The sequence below is a fragment of the Saimiri boliviensis genome, chromosome 8 (assembly GCF_048565385.1).
Source record: "Saimiri boliviensis isolate mSaiBol1 chromosome 8, mSaiBol1.pri, whole genome shotgun sequence".
NCBI classification, from domain to species: Eukaryota; Metazoa; Chordata; class Mammalia; order Primates; family Cebidae; genus Saimiri; species Saimiri boliviensis.
This window is the reverse complement of record NC_133456.1, coordinates 11,432,963-11,447,235: the sequence shown is the minus strand read 5'-3', so window position 1 is coordinate 11,447,235 and position 14,273 is coordinate 11,432,963.

The following is a 14,273-nucleotide window of genomic DNA, read 5'->3' as shown; positions in this document are numbered from 1 at the left end:
TCTTACACTCCCCGCAAAGAAGGCTACAGGTCAGAGCAGCAGCAGGACACCAGGCCCCTGCTTCAGGCCCCTCAGATCAAGGGGATGTGCTAATGGTAGCACCCCGCCGCACACGCGCACGCGCGCACGCACACACACACACACACACACACACACACAACTGGGGTGGGGGAGGACCCTGGGCCCTGACCCCAAGAGGCCATCTCTGCCTACCTAGTCAGGCCTTCTCCAGCCTGACCATGGGCAGCAGGCTCTGGCAGGGAGGAGAAAGGTAATGTGGTCACTACACTAGATTCAAGAGCCAAGTGTCCACATGACTGTTTGAAAATGAGTGTCCCTTGTCCCCGGCTGTCAGATTACAGCAGCTTGGCCTCCACATTCTGCAGGCCCTTGGGTATCATTAAGCATTTGTGTATGGATTGATAGATTTTTCAGGTTTTTTCCTTTGTTATCCTTTTTAAAAATATATGTATATATGTGTATATATATATATATATATATATATATATATTTTTTTTTTTTAAAGACGGGGTTTCACCACGTTGGTCAGGCTGGTCTTGAACTCCCGACCTCAGGTGATCCACCCGCCTTGGCCTCCAAAGTGCTTGGATTACAGGCGTGGGCCACCGCTCCCGGCCTCCTTTGTTATCCTTTTTAAAAAATTGTTCTGGGGCCAGGCGTGGTGGCTCACACCTATAATCCTGGCACTTTGGGAGGCTGAGGTGGGCTGATCACTTGAACTCAAGATTTCAAGATCAGCTTGGGCAACATGGTGAAACCCCATCTCTAAAAATTAGCAGGGTGTGGTGGCTCATAGCTGTAGTCCCAGCTATTCAGGAGGCTGAGTCAGGAGAATCAGTTGTGCCTGGCTGACTGAAGGAAGCTGCAGTGAGTTGTGACTGTACCACTGCACTCCAGCCAGGGCAACAGAACAAGACTCTGTCTCAAAAAATAAATAAGCAAATAAATAGATAAATAAATAATTCTGAAAAAATTATTCTGTTTGGAATATTGACAAGTTAGAGCAACCTGAAGGTCCAGCACAGACATCTTCTATAATTTTCAGTTTTTCTTTTTTTTTTTTTTTTGAGACGAAGTTTTGCTCTTGTTACCCAGGCTGGAGTGCATGCAATGGTGTGATCTCGGCTCACCGCAACCTCCACCTCCTGGGTTCAGGCAATTCTCCTGCCTCAGCCTCCTGAGTAGCTGGGATTACAGGCACACGCCATCATGCCCAGATAATTTTTTGTATTTTTTTAGTAGAGACGGGGTTTCACCATGTTGACCAGGATGGTCTCGATCTCTTGACCTCGTGATCCACCCGCCTCGGCCTCCCAAAGTGCTGGGATTACAGGCTTGAGCCACCGCACCCGGCCCAATTTTCACTGTTTTTCTTATGACTGCTTATTATAGAAACATAAGATAATACAGAGTAGGAAAGGAGGCAAAACACACGAGTCTCAGTATCCCCACCCAGCAGCTGCCCTTGCCCACACCTTGCTCACTGTGTGCATAAGCACATAATTTGCCTCTCAACTAATTCATTCATTCATTCAACAAGTATTTATTGAGATTTCCTACATGGCAGGCACTCATCTAGCAAATAAAGCAATGAACAAAGGGAAGACCCTGGCCTTCCTTGAATTTACAGTCCAGGTTGGGGATTAGACTCAGAAAAGAAACATTAAACCTAACCACTAAATTCTATCATGTGGCTGGAAGACGCTCAGAACTACAGGGAGTAAAAACAACAAGGACAATGGGGGTCCGGGGACAGGGGTCAGAGTAGGCCTGAGAAAGGAACTTTTTTTTTTTTTTTTGAGACATAATCTAGCTCTGTTGCCCAGGCTGGAGTGCAGTGGTGTGATCTTGGCTCACTGCAACCTCCATCTCCAGGGTTCAAGCGATTCTGATTTTTTATTTTTTTAAAGACAGAGTCTTGCTCTGATACCAGGCTGGAGTGCAGTGGCACAATTTCAGCTTACTACAATCTCCACGTCCTAGGTTCAAGCCATTCTCCTGCCTCAGCTTCCTGAGTAGCTGGGATTACAGGCCGGCAGCACCACATCTAATTTTTGTATTTTTAGTAGAGATGGGGTTTCACCATGTTGGCCAGGATGATCTCCATCTCCTGACCTCATGATACGCTACTCTCAGCCTGCCAAAGTTCTGGGATCACAGGCATGAGCCACCGTGCCCAGCCTGCGATTCTGATTCTTGTGCCTCAGGCTCCCAAGTAGTTGGGACTACAGGCACACACCACAACACCTGCCTGGCTGATTTTTTTTTTTTTTTTTTTTTTGGTATTTTTAGTAGAGACTAGGTTTCATTATGTTGGCCAGGCTGGTCTCAAACTCCTGGCCTCAAGTGATCTGCCTGCCTTGACCTCCCAAAGTGCTGGGATTACAGGAGTGAGCCACTGTGCCTGGCCAAGAAAGGGACTTTGATTAATCAGAGGTTTGGAGAGGGAAGAAGCCATGTGGATGCCTTCAGGAGAAGACTCCAGTTGGCAGGATCAGCCAGTGCAAAGCCCTGAGGCAGAATGTGCATGGTGCATGGGAGAAGCAGCCAGGAGGCTGGAGTGACATGGGAGAGGAGAGAAGGGGCAGGTGGGGGATAATGCAGGGAACAAGTGTTGTAGAGCCTTGTCAGCCACATAAGGACTCTGGAGTTTTCTCTGAGTAAGATAAGAGCCAACATTGGGTCCTGAACAGAGGAGGGGACAGTCTCTGAATCAGTAGCAACTTGAAGTTTCTTGTTTGTCTGTTTTATTTATTTCCTTATTTAAGAGACAGTGTCGGCTGGGTGCCATGACTCATGCCTGTAATCCCAGCACTTTGGGAGGCCGAGGTGGGTGGATCAGTCGAGGTCAAAAGTTCAAGCCCAGCCTGGCCAACATGGTGAAACCCAGTATCTACTAAAAATACGAAAATTACCCAAGCGTGGTGGCATGCTCCTGTAATCACAGCTACTTGGGAGCTGAGGCAGGAGAATCACTTGAGTCTGAGAGGCAAAGGTTGCAGTGAGCCAAGATCACGCTACTGCACTCCAGCCCAGGCAACAGAGAGAGATGCCGTCTGAAATTAACCCCCCAAAAAAGAGAGAGACAGTGTCTTGCTTTGTCATCCAGGATGGAGTACAAATGAAATGATCATAGCTCATGCTGCCCCGAATTCCTGGACTCAAGGGATCTTCTTGCCTCAGCCTTCTGAGTGGCTGGGACTATAAGCACATATCACCACTGCCTGCTTATTTGTTTTTCATTTTTTGCAGAGACAGGGTCTCACTATGTTTCCCAGGCTGGTCTCAAACTCCTGGTCTCAGGCAATTCTCCCACTTTGGCCTCCCAAAGTGCTGGGATTGTAGGTATGAGCCACCATGCCAGGCACAAGTCTAAGTTTTAAATAGATTATTCTGGCTGCTGAATTAAGACTAGGTTCTCGGTGGGGAGTGGGGGGCAAGGGACACTTACACGAGGGCTCCTACAGTTATTCCAAATAGTCACGTTGGGTGGCTAAGCCCAGGTGATGGTAGAGGCGGGACGAGGCACTAGGCTTGTCCTAAAGGTAGAGGTGGCAGGGTTCCCGGATGGTTCAAGTATGGCAAGAGAGGCAGAAATAAGTCAAGGGTGACTCCAGGGTTGTCTAGGGATAGAGCTGCCACTGCAGGACACTGTGGGAGGAGCAGGCTTGGGAGGGAGATCAATTTTGTCCATGAAAAGTTTAAAACATTGACTGGACATCAAAGTGGAGGTGCCTGGTCAACTGCTGGGTGTATGCATTGAGTTCAGTAGAGTGGCCAGTGATGAAGCTTTGGATCTGGGAAACACAGCAAGTGGTGTTTAAAGCCGTAGGCCTGGGTGAAATGGGAAGGAGCTAAGTTTAGACAGAAGAGGGCAGCAGTCAGCACTGAGCCCTGGAAGATGAAGCAGAACCAGCAAAGGAGCTGGGCAGGAATAGCCAGGAGGTGAGAGGAAAACTGGGAGAGCATGGGCACCTGGAGCCAGGTAAGTGTCAGATGCTGCCAAGGAGGTGAGTGCAGAGGATGGACCACTGTATTCAGACATCTTTGGGTTGCTAAGGACCCTGACTGGAGCACTTTTGTGGAGGGAGGGACAGGCCAACCTGGAGTGGGTAGAGGAGAAAGTGAGGGAGAATTGGAAAGAGCCAGTGTAAGCGACTTGTGTGAAGTGAGAGGGGCAGAGCCAACAGTGGCTTTTAAGAAAGACTGGAAAGAAGAAGGTATGGAGGGTTAGAGAATGGAAGCAGTTGGTAGGAGGGTAGGTTGGAGCTTGGTGAACGACTTCCAAGATCAGGGTGCTGGAAATTGAGCTGGAAAGCAGTATATGGAGATCGGATAGTGGAGTTTGAACAGCAGGGAGTGTGCAGGGTGGCCACTGATCTGCCTGGCCAAGTGCTGGTGGCTAGCGATGCACTGGGTCCAAGACGCAGCCAGGGAAAGCAAGGAGCCGTGGAGAGACCCAGGGGACCATTCAGATGTCTGGGTGGACCAGGCACTGTGGCTCATGCCTGTAAGCCCAGCATCTTGGGAGGCCGAGACAGGTGAATCACTTGAGGTCAGGAGTGCAAGACCAGCCTGGCAACATGGTGAAACCCCATCTCTACTAAAAATACAAAAATTAGCTGGGCGTGGTGGCACACACCTGTAATCCCAGCTACTGGGGAGGCTGAGGCAGAGGAATTGCTTAAACCCAGGAGGCGGAGGTTGCAGTGAACCAAGATCGCACCACTGCACCACTGCACTCCAGCCTGTGCTACAGAGCAAAACCCTGTCTCAAAAATTAAAAAAAAAAAAAAAGATGTCTGCCTGGACTCTAATTTAAAGTCACCCAGTAACTGACTTTTCAATAACTCAGAGCAGTAATAATTGACTAAGAGTAGCCGGGAGGCTGACACAGGTGGATCACAAGATCAGTAGTTCAAGACCAGCCTTGCCAAGATGGTGACCCTGTCTCTATTAAAAATACAAAAATTAGCCCGGCGTGGTGGCGGACGCCTGTAATTCCAGCTACTCAGGAGATGAGGCAGAGAATTGCTTGAACCTGGGAGGCACAGGTTGCAGTGAGCCGAAATCACTCCACTGCACTCTGTCTCAGAAATAATAGTTAAAATAATAATTGACTGAGAGTTACTTAGAAAGAAAAGCAGCCCTGGAATAATCTGAAAGCATAACTTTCCAACCACACAAGTCTGCAAACCGCCTGGCTACACACACCGGATTAGCCAGGGACCTAATCCGCCAAACTATGAGGGAGGTGGCCTCTGCTGACCCCTGGCGGTCACCAGCGGGAGTCTGGCTGCGCGGTGACCCACCGACACGTTGCCTCGCCGGGTGGCTGGGTTAGTCGGTCACCCATGGTCGTGCGGCCGAGCCTGGAGGCTCCAGGACAGTCCTGGAAGTCTTCCTGGCAGATGCGTGGGAGGAAAGCGGACAGAAGGGTTGGAGGAGGGAGGGGCGAGGTCCCCCGGGATGGATAGGGCCTCGACGCTGGGCATCGTGCGCAGTGCGTACTGCAGGGAGCCAGCCGGACCCTCCACGGACTGCCTGACCTTGGGGGAAGCCCAGAGTAGAAGAAGGGGCTGGACCCCCAGACCCACCCCTGACTATGTTCTGAGAGCAAGTTATACCCAGCTCCTCTCTATCCTCCCGGTTACTCTGAAGTCAAACTCAGCAGGGCATCCGAGCTCCCACGGCGCAGCGGCCCTGAGCTGGCATGGGCAATGAGCACGGAGCTACCCCGCCCTCAGGAAGCAGGCGAGGTGCTCAGCGGCCGAATCACCCAAATCACCGTCAATCTCCGCTGTGAAGTGGAAGCAGGAGAGGGAGGGAGCATCTCCCGATGGCGGGTGTGAAGAGCCAGACTGGAGGAAGCAGAAAGACGGGTGCCACTGGGGACGTTCTGCGAATGAGCCGAGGGCGGCTACCGCGGAGGAGACCCTGGCAAGTTGGGGCAAGACCCGCGCGGGGCAAGGGCGAAGGAGGGCCATGGGGGGCTTGTTACAAGAGGACGCGGGACGGCTGCATCTCTAAGGAGACCGGGCCTCGATGGCCAAAGAGTGGCAGGTCGGCGGAGGCGGGGGCCAGGCACGGACAGAGAAGGAAGCGGGAGAGCAGGCAAGGTGGGGGCCACCGCGAATGGGGGCCGCGAGGGGGTGGCCCGGGCGTGCGGAGGTGCTGGGTCGGCCTCGGCTCCCGCGCTGCTCCGCCCTCGGCTCCCGCGCTGCGCCGCAGGACCGCCAGGAGGCGCCGCTGCCCCGCGAAGCCGTTCCGGCCTCTCCCGGCCGCCGAAATCCCGCGCTCCGGCCTAGAGAGGCCTCGGAAGAGGCGGTGCAGCGCACCCCGAGGCCGTTTCCGGCTTCGGCTCGGCCAGGGAGGCCGGAGTTGTTGGGGTACGCCGTGGGGGAGCGGGGGGACGTGGATGAGAGAACGTGAGGGAGGTGAAGAGCTAGTGGATTGTCCTGGGAGTAGACAAAGGAGAAAAAAAGAACTAGGGAGGACCAGGGGCTGCGGTGGGCAGGACGCACGGTGGGTAGCACCCTGCAAAGTTCCACCCTGCGCAGCTCTCGGTCCACGGTTGAGCCTCCCGGGCTTTTACCTCGCAAAATGCCGTCCTGCTGAGGTCGCTGGGGAGCCCACCGCTGGCCAAGACCCGGGGCAGAGCAAGGAAGGCTTCGTAGAGGTAAAGAGGTGCACAAAGGCGGGGAAGCAGACTGGGGACATTGGGATCCCCTTTAGACGGATCTTTAGGTGTTTGAGCAACCCCCATTTGGAGGGAACGTTGAATGGGAACCAGCCAGTCCAAACCTGCTGGAGAAAACGAAAACTCACTCCTGTTATAAATGCCTCCCCTCTCCCCCCGACACCAGCTTCCTTCTCCCAGGAGACATAGGACAGTCCTGTCCCCACAGGCTTCACTCCGTTACTCTCTAATGGTCCCCACCTCCTATCCTCCCATCTCTCTTACTCCTCATAGTAAGCAGAAGAAACTTGAAAAATCAGATCATGGCCGGGAGCATGGCTCACACCTGTAATCCTAGCACTTCAAGAGGCCTACGTGGGCGGGTCACCTGAGGCCAGGAGTTCAAGACAGGCCTGGCCAACATGGCCAAACCCCATCTCTACCAAAAATTCAAAAAATCAGCTGGGCATGCATGGTGTTGCATGCCTGTATCCCAGCTACTCGCTTGGAGACTGAGGCAGGGAAATTGCTTGAGCCTGGGAGACAGAGTCTGTGGTGATCCCAGTCGAGCCATTGCACTCTAGCCTGTGTGACAGGGTGAGACTCTGTCTTAAAAAAAAAAAAAAAAAAAAGCCGGACGCGGTGGCTCAAGCCTGTAATCCCAGCACTTTGGGAGGCCGAGGCGGGTGGATCACAAGGTCAAGAGATCGAGACCATCCTGGTCAACATGGTGAAACCCTGTCTCTACTAAAAATACAAAAAAAAATTAGCTGGGCGTGGTGGCGCGTGCCTGTAATCCCAGCTACTCAGGAGGCTGAGGCAGGAGAATTGCCTGAACCCAGGAGGCGGAGGTTGCGGTGAGCCGAGATTGCGCCATTGCACTCCAGCCTGGGCAGCAAGAGCGAAACTCCGTCTCAAAAAAAAAAAAATTCAGATAATGTAATTCTGCTTTAAAGACCCTGCAGTTGTTTCCCCATACTTGAAATGCAATATAAACTTTCTTGCCCCATGGCAGGAATGATCTGCCCCTGCTGACCTCTGTCCCCTGGTGCTAGCCCACAGCCTGGCCTGTTGGCATGGCATGCCATGCTGGCCTTCACATTAGGGCCTTTGCACTGGCTGATGGTTTTTTTTTTTTTGAGACAGAGTCTCACTCTGTTGCCAGGCACTAGGCTGGAGTGCAATGGCACAATCTCGGTTCACTGCAACCTCGGCCTCCTGGGTTCAAGCAATTCTCCTGCCTCAGCCTCCCGAGTAGCTGGGACTACAGGCGCACACTACCACACCCAGCTAATTTTTGTATTTTTAGTAGAGACGGGGTTTCACCATGTTGGCCAGGATGGTCTCGATCTCTTGACCTTGTGATCCACCCGCCTCGGCCTCCCAAAGTGCTGGGATTACAGGCTTGAGCCACCGCACCCTGCCTGGCTGATGGTTTTTAAAAAGTTTTTTCTCCAACAGCCTGAAGTCGCTTCTGACCAGACCCATTCCCCTACCTCTGTCTGCTTGGCTTTGGTCGCAGCATTTGCCCCATGCAGTACAGGCAGAGCAATGCTTGTGCATCCAGGACTCAGTGACCAGCTTCCCTCCTGCAACAGGTCCCTCCTCCTCTATTACTCTCTTGCTCCTAGTCACAATCTACAGGAAGCCCCTGAGCCCAGGTGCCAAGGTGCACCTTGGTTGGCTGCTTGCTTGTTGCATCACCTTCATTAGGGCTGTTTTTACTCCTTCATTAAATTAAATTCCAGGAAGCAGTGCTAATGACAGCCCTAACGAGTCGCTGCAGAGGCTACCAGCCCCAGTCACGGTAAAGTGGACTAGGCAATAAGGTAATAACGTGAACAAAGCAGTAGCTCCTGGGGATAGAGCTGATTATCATTTTCCAGGCCCTCCAAGGACCCAGGGCTTCCCAGAGGCGGTGGCCTTTGGAGGCTGCCTATGCAACAGGCACAGTGGCAGGTTGTACCATCAGCTCTTCAAGGACAAAGAGAAGGAGGGAGGTTAAATTTAGTCCTTGGCCCCAAAGCCCTGAGGGCTCCTGAGTTCCCTGCCGGGCTTAGGTAGCTCCTCTCCAATCATACAGGAGCACTCTGAAGGCCAGGACCTGTTGGGTTTGTAGGGCTAGACATAGGTCATTGGCTTGGAGATGTTGGTGCCCCTACCTCAGCATTCCCTGGAGAGTTGGGAACCCCCTATGTGGCTTGTTCCTCCGTGATGCCTCATGGCAGTCCCTTCTCACACCAGTGTCCTCTTGCTCTCCCTATTCTGGCCGGGTTGGCCTCCTCTCTGGTTCAGGAGCATCCAGCTCTCCTTCCCACCCCAGGGCCCTTGCACTTGTTGCTTCCTCTGTCGTCACTCTCTTCTGGCTGCTACAAGACTGGTCCTAGGCTGGGCACAGCAGCTCATGCCTGTAATCCCAGAACTTTGGGAAGTTGAGGCGGGTGAATCCCTTGAGCTCAGAAGTTCAAGACCAGCCTGACAAACATGGAGAAACCCCGTCTCTACTAAAAATACCAAAAATTATCCAGGTGTGGTGGCTCATGCCTATCATCCCAGCTATTGAGGAGGCTGAGGCAGGAGAATCGTTTGAACCTGGGAGGCAGAGGTTGTGGTGAGCTGAGATCATGATTCAAGGTCCCCTCCTCAGACTGTCTTCTCCTGCACATGCCTCCCAGTGGCTCTAGTGTCACCCTGTTGATTTCCTCCGAAATAGTGAAGTTCATTTCCCTGTTTGTTTGTTTGGTGTGTGTTCCTAGAGGATAGGGCCCAGCTGCCTCTTTTACCACAGGGTTCTCAGCACATTGGTAGGCAATATGTTCAGGGAACAGTGATTGAACAGATGACCCCTCCCTCTGGATCTTCCTGTACTGACAGCCTCCCAGCCCCCACCCCTGTGTCAGGTTGGGCCCCCTTGCCTAATCCAGATGCTTATGGGGAAGGAATGCAGGGGCCTGAATTCTCCAATGATATGGAAGAGGGTGGAGGACCAGAAAGGGAGACTTTGGGACCCAGGACCCCCAGGCTTGTAGGTTTTCCTCCTGTGGGTAGAAAGGCCTGGGAAGAGGGGTCTGGCAGGGAGCAGGGAGAGAGGGCATAATAGCTGAGTCCAGTCTCAGAACTGCCACTGGGCTAAGAGGCAGGAAGGGGAAAATGCAGGAGATGCACCAGGAAGTGGAGCCTGCCTCAGGGCAGTAAGGAGGGAGTAAGCTGTGACCACTGAGGTCTACGAGCAGTAGCTGCAAGGCTGTGATTGAGTAGTCACAGGTCCTTGGCCAGGGACTCGCTGTCACATGGGAGCCATGGAGGTGGTCAGTATCCTGAACTCTGGGCATCCCTGTGGGGTCCTACCTGGTCCTGGACTCTGGACAGCAACAGGCACACCCACCCTGAAACTGCCTTTGGGGAAGTGCTAGCAGCTTCCCCTTTCTGGAGCCTGCAGGCGAGGGTGTCACAGCCCACTGAGAGGGTCTTCGTTCCTCACTGCACTCAGGGCTGCTGCTCAGTAGGAACTCGGCCCATGCTGGACCTGCTCTGTGGCCTGTGGTGAACCCCAAGGCTATTCTGGCTGTAGGGGTGATCCAGGAGCTGCCACTTCTCCATTCCGGCTGAGGTGCCACCCTCAGCTCTGCTGAAGTCATTCCATTGTCCTTCATGGTCTAGTCCAAGTGGTGCTGGGCCTGGTGGGCACGGGGACAAGTCATGCCTCCTCTTGTGCTCATGAGGCCCTGGCTGGGCAGCTACCCTCTGCCCCAAAAATGACCTCTCCTGAAAGGACTCCTGGATTCCTGAGTGTGAAGAAACCAGGATGCCCACAAGGTACCTCACTGATGACTGCGGCTGGGTCCTAGCCCACTCTAAACCTCAGCTGACTCAGCTGCAAAGCAAGGGGTTTGTTTCTCCAGCTCTCAGCCTTGATTTTCTCACTGGCTCTTCCCCAGACCTCCCCTCTCAGACCTACCACCCTGCCTTTGCATGTACTCTTCCATCTTCTTACAATATTCTTCCTCACTGTTCTGCCTCTAGCACTTCCTGCATCATCTCAAAGAAAACTTCCTGACCTTCCCAGGCACCACTGGTTTCTCTCTTCTCTGCATATACAACTACATGAATATTTCCACAGGGCAGCAACTCGCAGCTCCAGGATAAAGAGACCCCTGGCAGGGTGGGGTAGAGTGTGTAATTCATTCATTTAATTTGACATGTATTTACCTGCCACCCTGCAAGGGGCCTGGAATTAGGGATATGAGTGGTACCTACCCACCACCAGAATAGTAGGATTTGGCTGGGGAAGGGGAAGCCCCAGGACAATAGGACTCAGAGAGGCTCAGCTCACAGCCAGGGAATGAAAGGTGGGGAGGAGGGATTAAATTACAGGGTAGGGGGATGGGAGGGAAGAGGCGGGGGAATGGAGAGAAGAAGGCAAGCCAGATAGTTGGAGTGCCAGTGTGTTGCAAGTGGAGGGACATGAGGTGGACCCTTGAGCAGGGACAGTCATAAAGATTTACAGAAATGGCTATTTATTGAGCCAGGAATGGTGGCTTATGCCTGTAATCACAGAACTTTGGGAGGCCAAGGCAGGAGGCTTGCCTGAGCCCAGGAGTTTGAGACCAGCCTGGGCAACATGGTGAGACCCTATCTCTATTTAAAAAAAAACAAGGGCTGCGTGTGGTGGCTCACACCTGTAATCCCAGCACTTTGAGAGGCCAAGGCGGATGGATCATCTGAGGTCAGGAGTTTGAGACTAGCCTGGCCAACATGGTGAAATCCCATCTCTACTAAAAATCCAAAAATGAGCCAAGTACGGTGGCAGGCACCTGTAATCCCAGCTATCTGGGAGACTGAGGCAGGAGAGAAACTTGAACCCAGGAGGCAGAGGTTGTGGTGAGCCTAGATCTTGCCACTGCACTCTAGCGTGGCTGATAGAGCAAGACTCAGTCTCAAAAACAGAAATCACTACTGTAACACCTCATATTTATTGAGGGCTTCCTATGTACCATGCACATTCTGCATGTTTTACATGTTTCCTCCTGGAGTCCTGACCTCTTGCCTGTGCTTTGGGCATGTATAACTGTTAGACCCATTTTACTGATGAGAAAACTGAGGCACAGGGAGTTTCTGATACTTGTCCAAAGTAACAAGTAGTTGGCAAGTTTGGAGACTGCTCCTCAGAGTCTCTGCTGCCAGCTGTCAGTCTACAGCCTCCACCTCCTGCAGAGTCCAAACCACTGTGTGGGGGCTTTATCTATCCTCAGGGCCCTGGGAAACCACAGAAGATTTCCAAGCAAGGGAGTGATGTGATTTATTTATTTATTTCTTTTTTGGGGGTGGGGATGGAGTCTTGCTCTGTCTCCCAGGCTGGAGTGCGGTGGCTTGATCCTGGCTCACTGCAACCTCTGCCTCTCTGGTTCAAGTGATTCTCCTGCCTCAACCTCCTGAGTAGCTGGGATTACAGGCACCTGACACCACGCCTGGCTAATTTTTGTATTTTTGTGTTTTTTTTGAGACGGAGTTTCGCCCAGGCTGAAGTGCAATGGCGTGATCTCGGCTCACCGCAACCTCCGCCTCCTGGGTTCAGGCAATTCTCCTGCCTCAGCCTCCTGAGTAGCTGGGATTATAAGCACGTGCCACCATGCCCAGCTAATTTTTTGTATTTTTAGTAGAGACGGGGTTTCACCATGTTGACCAGGATGGTCTCAATCTCTTGACCTCGTGATCCACCCGCCTCGGCCTCCCAAAGTGCTGGGATTACAGGCGTAAGCCCCCGTGCCCGGCAATTTTTGTATTTTTAGTAGAGACACAGTTTCACTATGTGGTCAAGCTGGTCTCAAACTCTTGACCTCATGATCCACCCGCCTTGGCCTCCCAAAGTTCTGGGATTACATGTGTGAGCCACTGCGCCTGGTGATGTGATGTCTTTCAGTAGGATATCCTTGGCTGCCATGTGGAGGATGGATTGCATGGGAAACAGGAGAGCCAAGGAAGAGCATTGAGTCCTAGACTGGGAGATAGTAGGGACAGAGAACAGATACAGATTGGAGGAGAAATTGAGGTAGGAAAGAGCCTGACGGCATATAGGGGTGGGGGAGGGGGGTTGTTGCTGTGGCTGGTTGGGGGACCATGAAGTGATGGAGAGCCTGGGAACAGGGGTCAGTGGGATGGGATGTACCCAGTGTTTGAGGTGCCCAAGTGTCTGGGAGAGGTTTCAGAGCAGTGGTGGACATGGGGCTGGCAATCAGGGAAGTGGAAAGGACCCTGTGGGGTTCTGAGCCTCCAAAGTGGGAGTTGTATGACTGGAGTGGCAAGCAGAGGTCTGGCCACAGCCCTGGGGATCCCATGGAGATGGAGAAGGAGCAGCCAGCTGAGTGGAAGCAAGGGTTGCTGGGCTCTCTGGGAAGAGCACAGGACTGGAAAGGAGTAGCTAACCGGCAGGAAAGGTGCGATAACCACAGGACCTGTCCTGGGGCTGCGGAAGGCCAGGCTCCATCCTGCCCTGCTTCCATAGATTGGGGTCTGTGTTGTGCCCACCTACTGAGAGCTGGGCCTCCAAGGGGCTGACAGGTTCTCCCTGTTGCCTGGCAACTGTGAGAGCTGTTGGCTGTTGCTAGGAGCAGGCTAGAGAGGCCAGAGGAGCTAGGATCGGCTCTCAAGTCTGGGGCGGGGCAACTCGTGAAGGGAAGGGGAGGGGCCCACCTTGGAAGCTAGTTTGTAGTCTGTGCGTGGACAGACTATATTCTTGGCCATATGCACCCATTTCTGTAGTGTGTCCTGTGGATTTAAGGCATGTTGGAGGCTGACCTATGTGTGGGTGTATACAGCATATCTATGTCCCTGGTGGGCATTATGTGTCCTCAACATGCTGCACGTCCATGGCAGGGCCTGCCTGAGCTTCAGAGCAGTGGTGGACATGGGGCACCATATCCCATGTCTCAGGACAGGAGGGAGCCCTGAGGGAGTCATTGGAAGACTTCCAGGACAATGACTCCTTAGCAAGAGAAACATTCAGATAGGGATATGCAGACACTCTGGGGAGAATAGCCAGCCTGGGGATTGGGACAAAATGTGTACCAAGCTTTGTTTGTTTGTTTGAGACAGAGTCTCACTCTGTTGTCAGGCTGGAGTGCAGTGGTGTGATTTCAGCTCAGTTCAACCCCTGCCTCCCAGGTTCAAGTGATTCTCCTGCCTCAGCCTCCCGAGTAGCTGGGATTACAGGCACACGCCACCACACCCAGCTAATTTTTGTATTTTTAGTAATGACAAGGTTTCACCATGTTGACCAGGCTGTTCTTGAACTCCTGACCTCAAGAGATCTGCCTGCTTCGGCCTCCCAGAGTGCTGGAATTACAGGCATGAGCCACCGTGCCTGGCCAAAATGTGTACCAACATTCTAAGGAAGTGGCCTGTGCTAAACAGCGGGCTGTTGTTGGCAAGCACCCTGTCTTGCTTCAGGGACCTTCCCTGTCTTTGGGCTGGGGCCTCCTGGCCTCATGGCACTGGGGCCACACAGAACACCTTTGTGGGTAATATTTGGCAGACCCTTCCAATGTCCAGTCGAGGTTGGAACTGTGGGCTCCTC